The sequence below is a fragment of the Amblyomma mixtum genome, chromosome 9 (assembly GCF_055824585.1).
Source record: "Amblyomma mixtum isolate Tamu chromosome 9, ASM5582458v1, whole genome shotgun sequence".
In the NCBI taxonomy this organism is placed as follows: domain Eukaryota; kingdom Metazoa; phylum Arthropoda; class Arachnida; order Ixodida; family Ixodidae; genus Amblyomma; species Amblyomma mixtum.
The window spans coordinates 57,182,499-57,193,530 of NC_143020.1; the positions used below are offsets into that span (position 1 = coordinate 57,182,499).

The window sequence follows — 11,032 nt, forward strand, 5'->3', positions numbered from 1 at the left end:
GAGTCACGGCAGCGGCGGCTCCGACCACCTGCGCCTCTCCTGTGACGTCACGCAGTTGGCGCAAGCGCACCTGTGGCTTTTTCTGACGACGGGGCCACGCTCGCCTCGGTATTGACTGGCCCAGTGAAGCTTTTCGCTTCAAATCGGTGTATTCCGAAAAGGATATGCGAGCTCCTGTTATCGTCGGAGGAGTGTCCAGCGCATGAAGAGACGAGATTTCGCTGTGTAGACATAGCTTGCACGTGTCGACACCGCCCCCATCAAGCGCTTGCGGCCATGCTGCCGAGCCATTCGGCTTTCTCCGCCCTGCGGTGCCCGACTACTCCTCGGACGCTTTGGATTACTTTCTTATCTTTCGGGCGCGATGCCTACCCCACAGAGGAAAGAACCATTCAGCGCAGGCTACTTCTCTGTACTTATTCCATCGGCGCGCGTACGCTACGCACACAAAGTGAAAATTAGCGACGATATAGGGCCGTACCCGCCGCGACCGGGAGTCGACGCGACGATGGGCGTTGGTGTGTTCCCTGAAGTGGCCCAGGGGGATATTATGTTCTCTTTCCAGCTTTGTGAAATTGGGAGGGATGAAAGCCTTCTAATCAATGGAGGCACTCAACGAGTTCTACAGAAGCCTGTCTGCGATGCGCCTACGAGACGAAAAGCTCGGCCTCGGCACGCCGCTTTCTCTGCCGCCATTGCTCGCTGCGGTCGTGGCGATCCGAACCGGCTTGCCTTGAGCTGTAGTTAGGATGTAGCGACGCGGGTCTCAGTCTAGGTTTGTGTTGTCAGACAAATCGGATGGGGTCAATGAAAACAGCACCGTTCAATTCAGGGTGCAACCGTTGCTTCCCATGGTTTCGCTGACATTTAGTTGACGACACAAGCCTCTTACCTGCACAAAGTGTGCTCCGCAGACAAGGAGATTACAGTTATCGAGGTCCAAATTATCGCGCTTAATGCGAGCCAGCCACAGCTCGCGCAGATTCGTACTGAGTCGATCATGGAGAGCTCGCACTTGCATGCCTACGATTATCTGATGAATGCAGACGAAGTTCGTGTTAATCGGACTCTTGTTTCACCTGGAGATGTCGTTACGGTTGGAGCAGCAAAGGGTTGCGCACAAAACCATACTGAATCTACAGATGGACGAGAACCAAACTATGCGAGTTACCATAGGCAGCGGTAAGCTAGAGGCAGGGCTGACGGTGGTTCGGCAGCATGGCGTAGAAAGAGAATTTTTTTTAATGTCAACAAAAAATACAAAGCAAAACTGCTGAACTCAATGCTCTGATTAGTTAAGTACATGCGCAGTGACAACCTTTGCAGAGCGCCGCCTCTCCCTCTCCTGCGCCCGTCGCCTCTTCCCATTGGTCGAGGGTTTCGCGCGCAAAAGTCCTTTAAACCCGCGCTTTTCGCGGCCGCACACGCCATATCGTCCGCTCCAACCGCGCAGCGTAGGTTCGGCAGGCGTCGTTGCGGACACTGAGCTATTGCTTGCTGTGAAGAACATCGGCTTTTGTTTTGCTCGGAACGTGTGTCAGTCACCTAACTTCAAGCCGTCTATCTGTGCGGCGTGACGGGCTGCTGCGCCTTCGGGTGCAGGAACCGTCACGACGGTGGAAAGCGGTTCTTCGCGATCCCATCATCGAAAACCGACGCGGGCCGGAGGAAGGTTTGGCTACACAGAATTGGCCGGGCGAATTTTAACGCAACGCCATCGAACAGACTTTGCGAAGTAAGGGACGTGCTTTCAATAGGTGCTGAGTTTTCCTTTTTTTTTCAAGCTACTCAGTCCAGTGGTTTGTTCGCGATCGAGCGTATGGCCGCAATAAGCTCGACATAAGGGCGCTTGAGTTGAGCGCATCATGATTGCACGCACGCAAGCGTGTAAGTGACGCGAGGCACACGTCTAACTGTAGAGTGAAGTTCCTTAAATTTGAGCGCATGCCGCAGTTAGACATACATGAGTACTATGAGCGCAGATCAAACTGCGCTCTGAAATCGTAAAGCGCACGCGTTGCATTCTGCAGTCGCGCGCGTGCGCACGTGCGTGCGTGTATATTATATATATATATATATATATTACAGAAAAAGACAAAGAATTATCGCGCCGATATGCATCGTCAAGGCACCGTAGCACCGTTGGTGGAAACACCAGCTAGCGCGCGCTGGCTTGCGTTTACTCTCAAAATATGACCAGTAGCTGTGGGTATGCGTGATAGTGCCCATCGTAAGTGGGTAGCGCGTTTCCTGTCTCATACTTTGTAACAGCACTTCCGCGTTCTCGCTTCCCCTTGACGCCGAACTAATTCGGAGGAGGCTACGAATGCGAGCAAATCTGTGATAACCTCTTTTATTAATGCTAAAACATTTGTTTTTTTTTGTTAACGTTGCCCACAGTGACGCCTCCATTATCTCCATTTTTAAAAGCTTTGTAGCCGCTTCTTTTGTTTTAATGAGATCAGTATAACAAAAGGCTTTGGCTTTGCCGATGTGCATTTAGTACTCGGGCTGTTTCCGAGCCTGAGCCGGGCAAGTCTACCTCGCGGGCCGGGCCGGGTTCGGGCCTATATCGAAAAAATCGGGCCGGGCTGGGGCGCGTAACGAAAAAGGTTCGCGGGCTCGGGGCGCGTGAATAATTAAGGGCCGTGCAGTGCTCTAATACATAGCTTGCACCGACGTCACATCCGGTGGCCGTTGGTTGCGAGTCGGCCATAAAGCCGCATAAAGCCCGGCGCACCCGGACGCGGTGCGCGTGCCGCTCTACCAAAACAATCCATCTATGCGTGCTCATTTTGGCCTTTAGACGATTCAGTGAAGCATGCAAATGTTTCTCCTAAGTCACCGATGTATTTATGCAGCGGAGCGCACGGTTAATGCGGAGACATAGAGAATAACTCGGCAAATACGGGAATTCAGCGCAACCAATTGAAAAGGGGCGTTAGTTCCTTCGGAGCGGGCTAGAGGTCGCCACCGCAGTCACATGAAATCACAAAGAAAACAAAAGTCGTTCGGCCGGCGCGCGGGAGAGGAAGAGACAAGAGGGAGGGTGTCTTGTCGCTACTTTAGTTTCTTTAGGGAATTTAATGCTGCCTGGTACCTGGCACCATCTGGCGCCGTCAAAGCGACATGCGGAAGCGCATTGGCTGCGTGCGGGCTCCCACTACACGCCATGCTAAAGCTGTCTAATATTTAGCACTCAGTCGGCTGAACCCGACTTTCAGTAGAGCAGTAGCTCCATGGTTGTTCAATATGCCAAATTTGAAGGCTCGTCGATCGGACTCCTTGCCAATGCAAAGCATAAAACCTGAACACAAGCCTGGAAAATGCAGTCTCTAAAGCGTTCGCACTTGAGAACTGCCGTATTCAGCGGAGAATCGGCAATGGCATGTCGAGAAAATCGGGATTGGTCGATAGGGTCTTGACGTCAAAAGCAAGCACAACCTCATGCGGGTAATTCAAACCACAGACAACAATGACGCAGTGAAACAGTGATGACGTTGCTAACATTTCCTCATGGGTGTACTGTGTGGTGATGCAATCCCACCACCATTACTTAGTGCCTGGAAGAACGAAAAGCAATTGCGCTGAAAATAAAAAAAAAATGATCGAGATGCGAGTCTGTGACTCGAACTGCTACTCCTCAACCACTGGGACCGGTGAGGAAGGTGTGTTCGACTTGGCTGAAAGGACGCCTTGTGTGTTAAAAAAAAAATAAGATGACATAGACGACAAAATAATGCAATAAAGAAGTTTTCAGATCTGTGGAGTGATCTGGAAAGAGGACCTCAGGCTGCTGAAGAGATTAATGGTACTGCGTCGTGGCCTTACGGTAACTCTTTAGGATGAAAATTAGGGGCGATCAATTTGAGCGTTGCAGAGGAAATGGGGTAAAATTCAACTTATGATTCCTTCTCTTCCAGTCAAGCTTCTGATTGTGAGCACATCTTTTATTAATTTTTTTGCGCCTGTCTTGAGTCATTTTTATATAACTTGAGTCATTTTCAGTTCGGCATCTTCCTGCTGCCGTATACAAGCGTGGAGACGTTTTTGTTTATATTTTAATTTGAATAATCGAAGTCATATACCGGGGCTGACAAGGCCGTCCCATCTTGATGTTTCATGATTCTTCTCGCTTGCACTTTTAGTAATTTCAATAACTAACATTTACCGCTTTAAATGCAGGTCCGCTGCTGGAATGAAGAGAACGGTTGCACTGCTGTAATGGCTGCTTCAGACATCGCCGAACACTTCCAGCACGACTGTGGACACCACTCTGTTCACTGCCCAAAGTGTTCGGCGTCTGTTCTTTGCCGCAAGGTGTGCGAGCACCTCAGATCTGGCTGTTCAGGTCACACAATTCGTCCTCCTTCAGAACACGGTGGGCAGACTGGGCAACATGACGAATCACTTTTGACAGCTCTGAGAAGAGCCCTAGATCAGCACACAGCCGAAATGAGGGCACTTCTGGAGCAATTGCTTAGCGATGGCAATGCACGAGCCGACCAACTGAACAAGACCTCGCAAGATGTAAACGCTGTCAGTAAAGCTATAAAGCAGGAACCCTCTGAGGGAGCCCGAGAAGGCCACGGCACTTTAAACGGAAGCGTTCTCCAAATAACCGCTTCTGAGCAAATAGAAGGATCCTTGATCGCTAGAAGTGAGGCAGCCGACATTCTCTCGAGCAGAATAAGATCATTAGAAGAAGAAATAAAAGGTGAATTTGAAAAAGCGACGGCACAGAGGCACGACTGCTATTCACGGCTTGCTGCAGCCATCAATGAATCTAAGGATAGCGAAAAATGCGAACAGAAGGGCATTGGGCCTATTGAACAGACTCATTCGTCAGACTGAAAACAGAGCTGTAATTTTTTAATCAGAAACATTTAACTGCTCCACAATACAGCTGTGGCGCTAGGATCCGCCGCTTATGACACCAACCAAGTGTACCTGTGTGGCTACCGCGTGTCTCCTGCGGTTGTGTTCAAGAAAAATGACCAGGCTCTGTTGCTTTTTTGGGGGTTGCAGCTACACAAGGGCAGCATGGACGACATAGTTAAATGGCCATTCCAACACAGATTTAGGCTTAGTGTGGTGCACCCGAAAGAACGGACAAAACGGCTGCTCGAATTTAAACCCTCTCCTTTATGCACATATATGCGAAGGCCCACAGGATCATCGAACGAGCCTTGTTATCATACTGAAGGGTCGTTTAATCTGTTCTACCTTGCACGTGACGGCTATGTGCATCAAGACGAGCTTCGGATGACACTGGAGTTGATTTTGTGAGTCGTACTTGCATGTTGGAGTGAGGAGGACATTGTGCAAATGGCCGAAGGCCAGTGGTGTTTGTGGAAGAAATTTCACCTCAGGAAATTTTAAGTGGATCATTTTTTGTATCAACTGACCTCTGCGCATAACTTTTCAGCAGATTTACTGTGAAATAAAATTGTTTTTATGTGTCTCTTGCACTCAGATCTCATCAAGAGCTGTAGGTTTATTAGAACCTGTGTACACAGACATAATGAAGGAAACATTGTGACCGAAAAGTTATGTGCCCTGAGGAGATCTCTTGAAATATTTTTGCATGCTTCCCATGTGGTTTTAGATTTAGAATTAGATTAGAATATTTAGATTCAGGGAGAAGAAAGAGCTACAGCTCTCTGCGGCACTGGGCATAGTAAACCCGTGCTTTGCCTCGTCTTTCTTGCTTATTCTGGTTAGCTTCTTTTACATTACCTTTCAATAAAGCACTCCTATGTAAAACAAAAAGCTCGATACAAATCCGGAAGTAGCACTGAAAACGTCCCTAAACATGATTCTCAAGACGTCCCAAGTATGCGCAACGGACGGACAAATGGACCTCAGTTGGAGTGCTTCAAGACCAGTTTATACAGCCTCAAGATGTCTGAACATACCGACTTGGTCATCCTGAGGTCATACGCAGGATTTCCTTGCGTTGTCTGGCCAAATGGCCTACTTCTACAATTCCAGCTCCTCAAAAGTCGCGAATGTGGCGTTAAACTACCAAAAGCTTCGCAGAGACGAGCGAACTGCTTGTGCTGCTACGCGCACGACAATTAAACACGGCTTCGATTGTTCGATTGCAGCGCAAATACGCAAAATATTACTCCTGCCTATTTCCATGCAAACATGACGCATATGTTGGATTTTCTGCCATGTGCCAAAGCCCGCTCCACGAAAGGTGACTTTCCTTGCTGTGAGCCGTTTTCTCATTAAAGTTGTGAGTGCGCTCCACTGGGCCATCGTCTCCATGGTTCGGCTCACGCTAACCTCGAACCCGCAGTGGTTTAAACTCCATCTACGCGAACTTTAGCGAGAACACAAAGCTGCGGGCTCGGCTCTTGCTTAGTCACCGTGTCTTCCATAAATAGTGTTGGCCCGGAACCAGATCGTTCATGCTTCCAGTTGCTCTCTCATGCATTGCGGTGGAGCATATCTTAATGACCAGGCATGCCGGCCTGGTCGTCGCAGCTCTAGCAGCATATAGGCCTGAAATAGGTTCGACATGTATTTTGCTGCGGTATTGAGGTAGAATAAAATAAAATTAATAACGAAATTTCTATTTGCTTTTTGCGAGCGTTGAATAACCAGCATAACATTTCTTATGGGTTACACACGGAAGGGTGTCTGTGAGACACGTTCTGTGATGGCTGCTAAGAAAGTAACTGCTGCAAGTACGTTACGAGATGTAGTATAGTGTCACCTTTCGGTCGTCTCCAACCTTCAACTCCTAGCACCGTCCAACTCATGCTACCTGCAGGAGTTAGGAGCTATTGATCACGCTACTAGCCAAAAGTATGTAACAGTTTAGCTGTTTGCTCTGCAAACGATGTAAACAGTTGAACGAAACACGTGTAGGTTCCATCACGGCGTAGAAAGCCAATTTGAAATGCTTCTTTATGCGAGTCAAAACAATTCCATTGCATTTGTACCACCATTTTCGATCTCCATCAATGCCTTTCAAGTTCTTCAGGGTAAACTACATCTGCAGGAACAGCCACTCGCCATTTTCACCAGTTGCGTTCACTCTGAGTCTTCCAGATACTGAAGGGCACTGTGGTAACATCTCTCCCTAATGACCAGTGTAGGAAGTGGCCCCGTGAATTCATTTGTCTATGAAGCGCAACGCAGCGGAGGGCTGTGGATTAATTTTAACCACCTCGGGTTTTTTAATCACCAATGCTGCGTGATGTCAGTGCGCATCAAAGACCTCGTTCATCGAAATTAACCTACACTCATCCACTACGATGCTTGTCACAGCCTACGTGTAATTTCTTGGCATTAAATCCCAAACATATAATACAGCATAAATTATCCTGGCATTTACAAGCAATCAATGTTGCTTTCAGATGGGTTGGCTTACTGTACTGCTATCCCCTGCTCGCTTATTTTGGCAAAGATTGCGAATATTAGACAGATTTCTTTTTTAATGACATTTCAGTGCGCTCAGAAAAAGCCTAAGTTGCAATTCTTTTTGGCCTAGGGTTCAAAAAAGGGCTGAGGAATATGCAGTTCCTCGAAGTGTAATGAGAAATAAATTGTGCTATTTATGTAAGGCTAACCGCGTAAAGTATGATAGGTGTACCGTTAAGAGATCAGAAGCGGCGGAGTTGGTGAGAGAACAAACGCGGGTTAATGACATCTTAGTTGAAATCAAGAGGAAGAAGTGGGCTCGGGCAGGGCATGTAACGCGAAGGCAGGATAACCGCTGGTCCTAAAGGGTAACGGAGTGGATTCCAGGAGCAGGCAAGCGAAGCAGCTAGGGAACGGCAGAAAGCTAGGTGGGCGGATGAGATTAAGAAATTTGCGGAAATACGGTGGCCGCAACTGGCGAAGGACAGGGTTAATTGGAGAGACATGGGAGAGGCATTTATTTGCTCAACAGTGGTCGTAGTCAGGCTGATGATGATGATGAACCACGTTATAGCATGAGATGGGCTTCTGCATGGTCAGCTCATCACCTTCTGTGCGCACGGTTTCCAGCCCTAGCAAAATTGCTGCATATGCCATTCTCGGTATGTACAAACCTAGGGTTTATTGGCGAAGGTCATAACATTACATCAGCCGTTGCTGTAAGAAACACGCTTTTAGGGCCCCCTACGTTAATGCAAGCAGTCCTGGGGGTCTCACGCGCACACGTAAGTTACACAAAGGAAGTGTTCCAAAAGTCACACAAAGTATGCGGCCAACTGCGCCATCTTATGCTTGGGCTTGCCCCTGCGTCGACCACAGCCTCGGCCCACGCAATATGCTGTCATTGCCTCCCGATTACTGCTCGGGGTGGCAGTCGTTCGCTCTCCCCTCAGCAGTGTTTCATCCTTTCGCCTTACGTGAGCGGCCAGGGCGCCCACGCGGTGGCCTCCAGGAACGGGAGCACAAGCAGGTGTGCCGTTCCCGGGTGTTTCGCGCGGTTCGCCATGTGGCGTTCGCACGCTCGCCGCTGGCTGGCGGAGGAAATGGGGTACGCGGTTATCCCACAACATGACGGTGTCACGGAACTGCAGTGACGTCTTATTTCTCGCTCCCGTCACCACGCAATCTTTGTTGAAGAAACACGTACCTGCAAAAGAAAAATGAAACAAGGACAAAGACCTTAACAAAGCCCCGGGAATCCCGTCTCTCTTTCCCATTATGGTAAAAATTTCGGCGCTCAACGAACTATCATTTCTGCTCAGCGGCAGATATGCGCATGCCTGCGGGTAGCATTCCGAAGAGTGACTTGAAAGTGTTGACGATTCACCGCGTGGCAAGGAACTGGGACAGGTGTATAGGCGGTGGCTATTCACAGCGATCGGAGCCTTGACGACGGGCAAAAAACAAAATCGAAGGAGAGAGACGGAGAGACAGAGATAGCGGGACAAGCATTCTCGGATGGGCACAGCATTTCCATCGTATTCACCACTAGGACGACAGCAGGACGGGATGCCTCCTGGAAAAGTGCCCTACATGGTGGTCGGGTTCACAGCCGAGCTCGACTGGAGGCCTCTGCGCTTCGTGAAGCCGCCTCTACGAGTCAGAGTGTGCAGTACTTGCGGACTGGTGCGCACAAAGGCGGCAGTCCTTGCCTGCCAGCACGTCCTTTGAAGGTTCTGTTACGAGCAGTGCACGGAGGGCGTCGAGCCCGTGTGTCCCCTGGATGGCCTGCTGTGCCCGGAAAAAGGCGTGAACTGGACGGACTTTCCCGTCGAAGAGCTGCTGAGTAAAGCGGTAAGTGACGAGGGCGAACTGTTCAGGTTTTACGCGTCTGATGCTTGGTGTTTTTAGATACCATAAGGGCTGCAAGTTTCGCGTAAGCGGACGACAGCACGACGCCTTCGCATAACGAAAGGTGAATGTCTCGCCATTCAGGGACGCGATTAAACGGCGAGCGGTGACGCAGTGGCCGTTCGAGTACAGTCGTCTGCATGCTTAACACGAATGACGGAAACCGTGGCCGGGATCGTCTTGGACTGACGCCAGTGCCGCGAAGTGTTGCGCGCTGTTGCCCAGATAATATCTCGGTAAGTTTGCGGTGGCTGACGATAGCTGGAGCGCAGCTCGATTTGACTACTCTCCTTGTTCTTTAGGTTTAGGTTTTACGGGGTTTAACGTCCCAAAGCGACAAAGGCTATGAGAGACGCCGTAGTGGATGCTCCGGAAATTTCGACCACCTGGGGTTCTTTAACATGCACTGACATCACACAGTGCACGGGCCTCTGGAATTTCTCCTCCAAAGAAATTCGACCGCCTGTTCTTTCGCTTCTATCTAGCCGGCGGGGTGCGTGCGCTCACTTGGCTGTCTGGTGACCTTTCTGTACTGGCCACGGCTCACGCGGGCGCAGAAAAATACGTTGTGGTTTGCTTATCTCCAAAAAGCGTTGAAGAGGCGTGGCTTCAGATAGCTCGAACGCTTTTTTGGGTTCTTTTTACTGCCAACAAGCGCTCCATTCTTTATTTTTCGTTGAAACCAGGACTGGTTTGTTCCAATTCTGTGCTTGTGCTCACACTCGGCTCGTTTCGGTTTTCTTGGCGCTTCTCGCTAATAACCAGGCATTAAAATCTTAGTTTGAATGGCATCCACGTGTCTTTCTTGCTCATGACACGAGCAGCTCTTCCGCACCTGCACTGGATCTCCAGTGCAGCGTGGGCGAAACAGGAAGCCAGACACTAACCTGCGAGAGCACAGCGACACCACGCTGTCCTACAATATGAGAAATGAAGAACCTGCGCAACCATGCCACCGTATTTGAAAATTTATTGTCCAATCTTTACAAACGCCACAAACCAACGATTGCTCTGCTTTAACGAATTTTCATTTCTTTCCATCACCGGCTTGGTAAACCTAGAAAAGCGCTCGAGCTGTCTGAAGCCACGCCACTTCAACGCATTTTGGAGATAAGCAAACCGCAACGTTTCTGCGCCCGCGTGAGCCGCGGCCAGTAGAGAAAAGTCGCTAAACTGTCAAGTGAGCTCACTCAACCCGCCGGCTAGATACAAGCGAAAGAACAAGGTGAGTAGTCAAATCGAGCTGCGCTCCAGCTATCGTTGCCACCGCAAACATACCGAGATATTATCTGGGCAACAGCGCGCAACACTTCGCGCCGCTGACGTCAGTCCAAGCCACTCCTGGCCACTCTTTCCCTCATTCGTGTTAAGCGTGCTGACGGCTGTACGTTTCTTGTACTATCGGACTTTAAGCAAGCTTCCTGCCACTCAGAAGGAACTTAATTCTATTTTTAATGGTGGGGGGTGTTCGGCGCTCCTTATCCTCAGTTCAACCGCGAGTCTTGACCGGAATCTGCGAAAGTTTAGCCTATGGATTGCTACGACTACAGCCGGGTAGTCATGGAAAATTGGAAAATAAAAACTTGGCCGGCATCACAGGAAGTTTAATCCGCGGTGCGCCGCGACAGCTGCGAAGACGTAATTGGGCGGCAAACTGAAGGCCATGCATTCGTCCATCATTGCTCTCAGATTTATTTCGCGCGCTCTGCAGAGGAAAACAAATCCCTAGAGGCCGGAACCATTA

At 49.5% G+C, this 11,032-nt stretch overlaps 1 pseudogene; it reads left to right on the top strand.

Annotated features, from left to right (window-relative positions):
• The first annotated feature begins 4,197 nt into the window (after window positions 1-4,197).
• Window positions 4,198-5,289, top strand: LOC149329157 (uncharacterized; annotated as a pseudogene).
• The last annotated feature ends 5,743 nt before the right edge of the window (window positions 5,290-11,032 follow it).